This window comes from Rhincodon typus, chromosome 7, assembly GCF_021869965.1.
Source record: "Rhincodon typus isolate 14 chromosome 7, sRhiTyp1.1, whole genome shotgun sequence".
Lineage (NCBI taxonomy): Eukaryota > Metazoa > Chordata > Chondrichthyes > Orectolobiformes > Rhincodontidae > Rhincodon > Rhincodon typus.
In genome coordinates this window covers 15,351,784-15,363,137 of record NC_063338.1, presented here as the reverse complement: position 1 = coordinate 15,363,137, position 11,354 = coordinate 15,351,784, and the positions used below count along the sequence as shown (strand labels likewise).

At 42.6% G+C, this 11,354-nt stretch overlaps 1 protein-coding gene and 1 non-coding gene across 3 annotated transcripts in view; both read left to right on the top strand.

Moving 5' to 3' along the window:
- adarb1b (adenosine deaminase RNA specific B1b) overlaps positions 1-11,354 on the top strand; it is a 614,030-nt gene that overhangs the window by 11,273 nt on the left and 591,403 nt on the right. The window lies entirely within an intron of this gene.
- On the top strand, positions 41-7,374 carry slx9. Its single transcript, XR_007262519.1, has 2 exons — positions 41-485; positions 6,899-7,374. It is a non-coding gene; the product is annotated as an SLX9 ribosome biogenesis factor (transcript).

Here is an 11,354-nt window from a genome sequence, read left to right as displayed (position 1 = left end):
GCCTCTTTTTTGTATATTTTATTGATTAGTTTCTCTCTTGGGAGAGTAGCTATTATATGGCACATCGATTGTAAAGCAGTCTTTGATTTTGTATCATTGGTAATGATGGAAGGTGATGTCTGCCTCGATGTTTCCTTTGACAGAACTGATTCTCATCCCGCACTGTTCACTGAGATTTTCGGAATCACTGCACAATTGCATATGTTAAATTGCATATCTTAATGCTCAAACCAACCACTTCTGTAGGGTCAGCCCTGCTGTGGCACTTTAGATCCAAGTACTTCATGTCAAATTGAAAAGTCAATCTGAAGTGACTTGAGGGCAATCTGATTAACCTTTTCATTACTGGAAGCATACAAAATCTGCAGCCTGGGCAATTAACATGGCCTGAAAATTCGAGTGCTTTACACTGGGAATGGGTTTGGTATAATGCAACAATCAGAAGACCCAAGAACTGGAAGAGCAAGCGAGGCATCCAACACAAAGTATGTAACTGCAACAATTGTAGGTCTGTGAGCTGCTGCAGAGCAACTGTTCAAGAGGGATGTGTTGCACCTGAACTGGAGGGGGACCAATATCCTGGCGGGCAGATTTGCTAGTGATGCAAGGGAGGGTTTAAACTAGATTGGCAGGGGGTTGGAATCCTAAACAGCAGGGAGGCAAGTGCGACGCTGGAAGGAGATGCAGTAATCGGAAATAGCAAGTTGAAGAGACTGGTTAGGATGGAACAGGACAGGGAGCGAGGAATGCCTGTTGGACTAAATTACACCTATTTCAATGCAAGAGGGCTGACAATTAAGGCCGATGAACTCAGGATGTGGATAGGTACGTGGGGCTGGGATATCATAGCCATTACAGAAACATGGCCAAGGGAGGGACAGGTCTTAGAGCTTCATGTGACAGGTACAGGTGCTTTAGGCGGGACAGAGGCGGAGGAAAGAGGGGAGGGGGAGTTGCATTTTTGATTTGGGCAAGTATCACAGCAGTAGTCAGAGATGATATCACTGAGGGATCGTCCAGTGAGTCTTTGTGGGTGGAGCTAAGAAATAAGAAGGGGATGGTGACATTATTTGGCTTGTACTATAGGCTCCTAAATAGTCAATAGGAATTAAAGGAACAAATATGCAGGGAGACTGGGGAGACTTGCAGGAGCAATAGGGTTGTCATAGTGGGGGATTTTAATTTTCCTAACATAGACTGGGACTGTCATAGTGTGAATCGTTTAGATGGGGTGGAATTTGTTGAATGTTTTCAGGTAAATTTCTTTAAGCAGCATATAGAGGATCCTACTCAGGAAGGGGCAAAACTTGACTTACTCTTGGGAAATTGGGCAGGACAGGGGACTGACATGACAGTGGGGCAGCACTTTGGGACCAGTGACCATAGTTCTATTAATTTTAAAATAATTATAGAAGAAGACAAAACTGGTCCACAGGTTCAAGTTCTAAAAAGGGGCCAGGCAAATTTTGATGGAATTAGACAGGAGCTTGCAGGGGTTGATTGAGGTAGTTTGTTTGCAGGCAAAGGGACCTCTGGCATGTGGGAGGCTATTGAGGCTTCGATGAGTAAAAAGGAGGCGGCATGGCTCAGGAGCAGGCAGCTGGGATCAAGGGAATCCCTGGAGGTATATAGGGAATACAGGAGTTTACTAAAGAAGGAAATCAGGAGGGCGAAAAGGGGACATGAGATAGCTTTGGCTGAGAAGATGAGGGTGAATCTAAAGAGATTCTTTAAGTATGTTAAAAGAAAAAGAATAACTGCAGAGAGAATAGGACCCTTCAAGGACCAAAGTGGACATGTATATGTGGAACCGAAGAGATGGGTGAGGTCCTCAATGAATACTTCTCCTCTATGTTTACAGTGGAGAAAGACATGAAAACATGAAGACTTGGGAAGTTAGTGGCAATATCTTGGGGACAGTCCATATCACAGTGCAGGAGGCATTGGAAGTATTAGAATGTATGAAGTTCGCAATAAACAACTGCACCTCCCAGTCGCGAACCACTTCAACTCCCCCTTCCATTTCTCAGACGACATGTCCATCCTGGGCCTCCTGCAGTGCCACAACAATGCCACCTGAAGGTTGCAGGAACAGCAACTCATATTCAGCTTGGGAACCCTGCAGCCCAATGGTATCAATATGGATTTCACAAGCTTCAAAATCTCCCCTCCCCCAACCACATCCCAAAACCAGCCCAGCTCGTCCCCGCCTCCCTAACCTGTTCTTCCTCCCACCTATCCCCTCCTCCCACCTCAAGCCGCACCCCCATCTCCTACCTACTAACCTCATCCCGCCCCCTTGACCTGTCCGTCCTCCCTGGACTGACCTATCCCCTCCCTAACTCCCCACCTACACTCACCTTTACTGTCTCCATCCCCGCCTCTTCAACCTGTCTGTTTCCTCTCCACCTATCTTCTCCTCTATCCATCTTCTATCCGCCTCCCCCTCTCTCCCTATTTATTTCAGAACCCCCTTCCCCTCCCCCATTTCTGATGAAGGGTCTCGGCCTGAAACATCAGCCTTCCTGCTCCTCTGATGCTGCTTGGCCTACTGTGTTCATCCAGCTCTGCACCTTGTTGCCTCGGATTCTCCAGCATCTGCAGTTCCTGCTATTTCTTAGAATGTATGAAGGTGGATAAATCTCCTGGTCCTGACCAGATATATCCAAGAACCCTGCAAGAGGCTAAGAAAGAAATTATGGGGACCCTGGCTGATACATTTGCATCATTGTTAGCAGCGGGTGAAGTCCTGGAAGACTGGAGGGTAGCGAATGTTGTGCCCTTGTTCAAGAAGGGCCGCAAAGAAAAATCTGGGAATTTATAGACCAGTAAGCTGGTAAGTTACTTGGAAAGATTCTGATGGATAAGATATACGTGCATTTGGAAAGACAGGGTTTGATTAGGAGTAGTCAGCATGGCTTTGTGTGTGGGAGATCATGCCTCAAATTTGTTAGAGTTCCTTGATGAAGTGACCAGGAAGGTTGATGAGGGCAGGGCAGTAGATGTAGTCTGTATGGATTTCACGAAGGCCTTTGATAAGGTTCCACATGGTAGGCTGCTGTGAAGGTTAGATCACATGGAATCCAGGGAGATCTGGCAAATTGGATACACAATTGGCTTGTTGGTAGGAGGCAGAGGGTAATACTGGAAGAATGCTTGTCTGACCGCAGGCCTGTGACTAGTGGTGGGCCTCAGGGGTCCGTGCTGGTCCCATTGCTGTTTATTATCTATATCAATGATTTGGATGAGAATGTACAGGGCATGATTAGTAAGTTTGTGGATGACACTAAAATAGGCAGTATCGTGGACAGTGAGGAAGGTTATCCGAAATTGCAGCAGGATCTTGATTGGGTGGGGAAGTGGGCCGAGAAATGGCAAATGGAGTTTAATATAGATAAGTGTGAGGAGTTGCATTTTGGAAAGTAAAATCCAGGTAGGAGTTTCATGGTGAGTGGTAGGGCCTAAAGGTATATAGTGGAAGAGGGGACCTTGGAGTTCAGGTGCGTGGTTCTCTGCAAATGGAGTCACAGGTGGACAGGGCAGTGAAAAAGGCTTTTGGCACACTGGCCTTCATCAGTCAGGGTGTTGAGTATAGAAGTTGGGAAGTTATGCAGTTGTACATGACGTTGGTGAGGCCGCACTTGGAGGATTGTGTTCAGTTTTGGTCACCTTGCTATAGGAAGTATGTTATTAGACTGGAAAGAGTGCAGAAAAATTTACAAGGATGTTGCAGGATTTGAGGGACTGAGTTATAGGGAGAGGTTGGACAAGCTAGGACTTTTTTCTTCAGAGCATAGGAGACTGAGGGGGGAATCTTATAGAAGTGTATAAGATCATGAGAGGCATGGATAGGGTGAATGCTCTGTCTTTTTCTCAAGGTTGGGGAATCGAGCACTAGAGGACATCAGTTTAAGGTAAGAGGGGAAAGAATTCATGGGAACCTGAGGGGCAACTTTTTTACACAGATGGTGGTATGCATATGGAATGAGCTGCCAGCGGTAGTGGTTGAGGCGAGTACATTAACAAAATTAAAAGCATTTGGACAAATACATGGATAGGAAAAGTTTAGAAGGATATGGGCCAAGCGCAGGGAATTGAGGTTAGCATGGATGGGCATTTTGGACGGCACGGACCAGTTTGGGCCGAAGGGCCTGTCTCCGTGCTGTAGGACTCTCTGACTCTATGAACTGAAGGAACTTCTGGTCTTGATAGTTTTGTCAAATGCCCCATCAGCTCTCCTGTTTCCTCTGTTTTAGAACCCTTGGATGACAGGAATTGGTGTTGATAAGGCCAGGATTTTCCTCCACCTCATAACATTTTAGTGCTAATACTCAGTCAGAATTTGCCAGCGTATGTCGGGGCAATGTAAGGGGTTTGAGTGTGACCATTCCCCAGGTTCTGCAAAAGGGGAGAGGATCTTAGTTTCTGCTAATACCAAAGGGACTGAAAAGTTAAGATTCCCACTTCTCGGAACTTTTACTCTGAGAAAGCTACTCTTGGTCCATCTGATGGATCTGGGGGCTAATCTGCGAGTCTGATTCCTTAACGTTTTTTGCATATGAAAAGATAGTCCAAAGTTTGTTTCTTCACACAGTTGTTGTAAATATTATCTCGTGATGGCTGCAATTTCATTTGATTCAGACCAGTTTGTTGCACCATCCAAGAACCAAGAGAAGAATTCAACTAGCCTAATTGTACAATTTGTATTTGGGGGTATTAGTTTCACTATCTTTTAAAATGATATCAGCAAGTAAACTTAGTGAGCATCTGCGCTAAATTCCTCACTTTTTATGTTTGTATTGATGGTTTCAAATCTCCCTGTATTGGTTGCCTGCCAAGATTGATTGTCAATTGAGAAGCTAAGGGTTATGAAGAGAGGATACAAAAGGTAAAGTTGAAGTCCCAAACAGACTTTATCAAATCGTAAAGATGATTGAAGGGGCTAAATTGCCTCGTCTTGATTTGTGTGTTAGTATGTTCTCACTGAAACCAGCACAGTTCACTCCACAAAATACATTCCCACTTGTTGCCTTCCCTACTGAATCATTTCCACTCTCCACTTCACTCTCAAGCCTCCCACTTGCACTCCGTTTGGTTGTTTCCTCCATCTTGCCACCCCTCTCCTCAGTCCCCACTCTCAACAGCGCTTTGGGCAGAGAAGTGGTGAGCAGGGGAATTGATTCTTATAATTTGACTACCAATGAAGTCAGATTGGCCAGCCTACAGTTGTTTAGCCTAACCCTTGCACCATTTGTGAATAATCGTACATTCTTTGTAGACCTTCAATCCTCCAGCATCTTGCCTGTATCTGGTGAGGATTGGAAAATGATACTCGGAGCATCCGCTACTTCCTCTAGCAGCCAAGGATACAATTCATCTGGCACTGATGATTTATCCACCTTCAAGGATGGCAGTACCTCCAGTATATGCTCTCGCATCATAATAATTGTATCTAATATTTCACACTCCTAAGTTGAATGACTGCACCGCCCATCTTCACAAAGGAGGTAGTACTCTTCACTAGAATACCGACAAGACTTGAAAATTTCAGGTTGCGCCAAGATTGTACAGGCCTGGGTGGGTTTCCTTTGACCTGAAGAGACTGACAGATGACGTAGAGTCATAGACTTAATCAAGATACACAAAATATTGAGGGCTTGGAACGAGTGGACAGGATAGATAGAAAGATTAGAGGGAGCATGGAGATAAATATTTTTCACCCAAAGGGTGGTGTGTCTGGAATTTCCTGCCCAGTTCAAAAGTGGAGACATGAACCTTCGATTCATTTAAACGATACCTGGTCCTGCAGCTGAAGCACAACTAATTTCTACACAATGGAATTTGTTTTTAAAATCAGCTTGCACAGACATGATGGGCTGGATAGCTTCTTTTTATCCTGTAATATTTTCGCGGTTCTTTAAATTCAATAGATGTTCTTTATTTGTAATATGTGCAAATTATGCATTCTGCTGCAGAGGTGTGGCAATTCAAGTACTTATAAATGTCATTTATAAATGTCTTTTTTTTTTATTTTGCAGCCCTCACTTTTAATTAAGGCACACGTTTTTAAAAAAAGGTTGTCAACCCCTGATTGAGCCCTGGATCATATGCTCAAAGATCTGGTACTAGATCTCTCAAACATCTTACTCAAATGCCACTGAGCCACTCCTTGTCACCTTTCTGAAAGTAATTAGATTAGTGGACAATAAACATATTAGTGGTACAGTTAAGTGTCACATCTGCATCTTCAAAAGATGATGCAACCCAAAATTAACAGCACATCAACAAGTTGGAGTGAATTGGTTTGACAACAAAAATGCAGTGGTCATGACAGCTGGACAATGTTTGGTCTGCAGATTGACTACTATAGAAATGTGACAGAAGGCATGCTGGTGTTAAATACCAATCAATTGTCATCAAACCCAACCTGAAAAACATCCCATGACTTTGCCTTCATTGATAGTGAAGAGCGTTTAGTCTGTCTGCTGCAGGTGCATAGCAAATTAATGATGATCAGTGTAAACCACATAATGCAGAGACTTATTTCCTCAAACTTAATGTATGAGAAATTTATGATGCCTAGGCTAGAGGTTTGTTCATTATAAATACAAAGAGCGTTTGTGGTTTTTAGAATTACATTAACAAATGTGTTGGTTGTTTCCAAATCTCACTTGCAATCAGAGCTGATGAAATGGGATTATAAAATGAACAGAATTGCGGTGAGATGTCATTCTGCTGTGCATCAGTTTGTTTTCCATTTCTGGGTTGTACTTTCTTACGAGTTGTGGTGCTTGTGAATGGTAGCTGATGAATTCCTGTGTGGTTTGCTATTAAGCTAATGCACTTTAGCTGCTCCCTCTGCCTCTATGCTGATCATGTACTTGTTCTTGCATTTCAGAGAGGAGGAGGTAGCCAGATTCAAAACTACAATTGAGGATACTGAATTTAAGGCCAATCCTCTTGCTGTCATTGGTGAGCATCTTCTGAAACGAATGAGGCAGGAGGATGAGGATCTGAAGTGAAACCTGAAACTGTGCTCCAAGCCAATCTGGAAAATACCATCAATGTCACCAGTGAACATTTGAATAATCAGCAAATACTGGACCAGTGCAAATATTTGCCAGATTTATGCTGAAAATGCTGACTGTCCATGTTTACAGGTGATATACCTTAGGGAAAAACTGAACTTTCTTGCACTGTCCAGCCAGTGGAAACCTAAGATCAGGCAGGATCGGCCATTGGATGTAAAGGCATTGAGAATAAGCAAGTAGGAGAAAACTTAATGTCTTGTCAAGAATTATCTTAATTATCTCAAGAAACATATTATAAAATATTTTTGTTTGAAAATAATAAAGTTTGGTTGTTCTAATTTAATTTTGGATTGCTGATTTCTTTGTTTCATGTCAACACGTTATCTGGCCATATGGATTTTCAAAGGTCATAATGCAGATTTACTGCCAGTGGTCGGGCTGACAAACTGCTGAAGCTAAGATAGGCTTTCAGTTCCCTTTATGCATTTGTGTCTTGAATGTTGAGCACCTGTGAAGCATATTTTGCCTTAGTGTTGTGGCTTATCAATTCAAATGCCAATGTATCATTTCACTAGAATAATGCTGCGACTGATTTGGTTTTGTTTTTATTGAAGGAAGCCGTGAATATTATGAAACCACTCGGTTTGCAGTTATTACTACCCTGATGGTGACAGGGCAGCCTTAAAACAAGGTAGCTACGGTACTGCCAGTAAATTTGTAGGGATTGATAATGACATTACAAATGCTAACCTACACTCTTGCATACTGGAGATTTGTGCTGCAAGTCCAGATGGTCACAAGAAAAGGGGAGAATGGGAATGTTAACTTTTGCTCTTGTCTGCATAGTTTTCAAGTAGAATATTTGGTTACTGCAGGCTACTATTGATGTTAGCAGCAATCAGTTGGATTACGGATTAAGTGCCCTGTGGTGGTGTGAATGCACCGAAAGCATCTCATTTTTTTCCTAACTTTATAGTGAACTCTGGAAGTGCAGCTGATGAAATTATAGAACTGTGCAGCACTAAAGAAGACCATTCAGCCCATCATGGCTTTGGTGCCTCTTTGAAAGAGCTTTCCAATGAGTTTAATTCCCATTTCACTTCTAGGAAAGCAAACAGCATGTTTGCCTTCATTAGAAGGAGATTTTGGTACATCAATAAGCAAGTATTGCTACAATTGTACAAGGGTTTGGTGAATTCGCATCTGAAATATTGTTCATAGTTTTGATCTCCACATTAAGGAAGGATACAGCAGCAATGCACCCAAGATTCAGTAGATTAGCCACTAGGATGAGAAAGTTGGCCAGCGAGAAGTTGAAAAGCTTGGGTCTGTACTCTCTGAAGTTGGTGTTGGAAACATTCTGGTATTGAAATATTCTGAAGCAGCATCACAGGTTAAACACTAGAAGGTTGTTTGTCCTGGATGGGTATCAAGAAGATGGAGACAGTATCTCATGGTAAGGGGCCATTCATTTAGGACTATGATGAGAAATTTCTTCAGAGAATTCTGAATCTTTGGAGGGTTGTGAATGCTTTGCTGTTGAATATATTCAAAGTTGAGAGAGGCAGATTGATTCTTGATCATCCAACATTGAGAAATATGTGGAACAGGTAGGAAAGTAGAGTTGAAGCTTTGGTGAATGGCAGAGCCAACTCAAAGAGCTATATGGCCTACTCATATTTCTTTGGGTATTGTAATTTTCTGTTGCCCCATTTCTCCTTTTCAGCTTTTAATGATGTGCATGAGCATGTAGGTATTAAAATTGAAGTAATGTTGGAGCCTTGATAGTCCATATTGTCATGTATTATTTGTTTAATGTGAGTAACGACGGGAGGGCATGAGGTGCACCCAGAGGCTACAGTTTTCTATGGTTTGGCTCTTCTATCAGTGATGGTTTCTATATGGAGTCGAGCAGCTTATCTAGAGCACAGCAAGAACTTACAGGTTAATCATTGGTTGAAATGCTGTCCAAGCTTGGAAGAATTCGTCACCATATCCTTGGAGAAGGTCAACAAGTCCCCAGAGCAAAGGAACCTAAAGAAAGAATTGGCCAGAATCGAAAGGTAAGCAAATTATGTTATTCTTGTATAAAACACTGGTTTAGCCTCAACTGGATTATTCTGTCTCATTAGGGCACTGCATCTCAGGAAGCATGTGCAGGCATTAGCAGAGGTGAAGGAAGATTTGTGAATTGTTCCAGTGGTGAAATGGCATGTTATGTCAAAAGATTGGGGACTGTCTTTTAGGCAAATAGAAGATTCAGAGGAATTCGCATAAAGTTCAAGATCATGATGGGTTCGAACAGAGGAGATGAGGAGAAGGGGAAAGGATCAAGAACCATAGGGCACAGATTTTAAGATATTTGGCAAAAGAAGCAATGATGATGTGAGAAATAACTTTTTCATGCAACAAATGGTTAGGATCTGGAATACACTGCCTGAGTGTGGTGGAGGCAGATTCAAACAAAGCATTCACAAGGGGACTGGACTATTTTCTGAAACGCAAGAATGTGCAGGACTGTGGGGAAAAGTGGATGGGTGCATTTGATAAATTGCTTTCAGAAAGCCAGCACAGATATAGCATTCCAAATGGCCTCCAGTGCTATAACCATGCTATGATTTTAGGATTTACTTTTGATGGTCTTCACCACCTGAGTTTTGGATGAATCATGCTTACTATAATAACCATTGTTGTACAGAAAATTTCACACATCTCTGGAGTTGCAGCTGCTTCAAAAGTAAATACCAAGTAGTAGGTTGGCTCGAGGGGAGTGAAAGAGACTGTTGGCAAAACTAACCTGTCTCATCCAGCAAGAATCTGGTAGGATTACTTGACCTCTTTTATGCCCAAATGATTTTGCATGCTTGAAATCATTGGACTGTAAAATTGGGCTATGTGTAAACGAGATACCAAATGTGATAACCCCTACAAGGCCCACAGGGAATCATTCAGTAATTTCCTTGTGGAGCTTTGTTGAATATGAATTCCCTTGGTAACAGGCATTAGCCTGCCCAGCTGGAACTCCTCACCTGAGCCATTTGTAAAGCAGACCCAGGGGGCCCTCTTGTGGTTCAGTGGTAGTGTCCGTACCCCTGAACCGAGAGACCTGAGTTCAAGTCTCACCTGCTCCACAGGTGGGTAGTAACATCCCTGAACAGGTTGATTAGGAATAAACTATATAGGTTAAATAAAGTGAAAGCAGATCCAGGGGCCCTCTTGTGGCGCAGTGGACCTTCTCCTGGGCCAGGAGGTCCCAGTTTAGTCCCACCTGCTCTAGAGTTGTGTGGTAACATCTCTGAACAGGTTGATTAGAGGAAAAAAATAAACTGTCTATCCTGGGCTGGGACTAGTACGAGTAGTGGATCTGTTTTAAAGTTCAACAATAAATGACCTTTCTTTCCAACTGCAATAAATGAACTACCTGGAGGAGGAGGAGAAACTTGAAGAGGTAGGCCGAGAGTCCAGAGTGAAGCCTGGAACTAAGATTAGCGTTGTTGCCTGGCCTGAGTGGAAGTTGTGGTGTGTTGTCTGGAGCCCCCTTTCATTGCATTGACCTGTAATCCTCAATAAAATGTCTATACCTTTTAATTTCTGCATCAAATCCACCTGTATACCTGAATGAAACGTTTGGAGGATCTTCAATTCCATACCTTTAAATGCTGGGAAATAGTCTGTTTTATTTGTAAAGATGAATTGTCTGTGAAAAAGTGGAACAGTCATGTAATGTCCTTTAACATATTGCTAAGAATTAAGTAAATTTATTTTAATACCCTCACGTTCAATTTAACAATACACTTGTACATAAATTTATTATGGAATTACAATAGTCTTGTATTAAGTTATAAATAAACTGTGTTCAATTGCTTTAACGGAAAAGCAGACTGAGGGATGAATATAGACGGGACTAGTCTGTGTCCACCACGAGTAGTGGCTCTGTTTTGGTATTCAGCAATAAACAAAGTGGAGGATTGGTCCCAGTGTGCTGAAAGGTTGAGATATATTTTTCAGGCAAATAGGATAGAAGGAGATCTCTGACAAAATGACATGCTCCTGACCACCTGTGGAGGCCTGACTTGCAGCATCATACAGAGTTCAACCTTCCGGGCAGCCCTGCAGTCAAAATCCTTTGATGAACTGATTGGTATTGTAGCGGACCACTGTGATGCAAACCATCTATGATATTCAGCATTACAGGTTTAACACAGCTAATAGACTTCCTGGAGAACCAGTTACTGAATTCTTGATAAAACTGGGGAACTTGTTGGAACACCGTAAGCACAGGTCAGCTCTTCGGGAAATGTTAAAGGATCGCTTAGTGTGTGG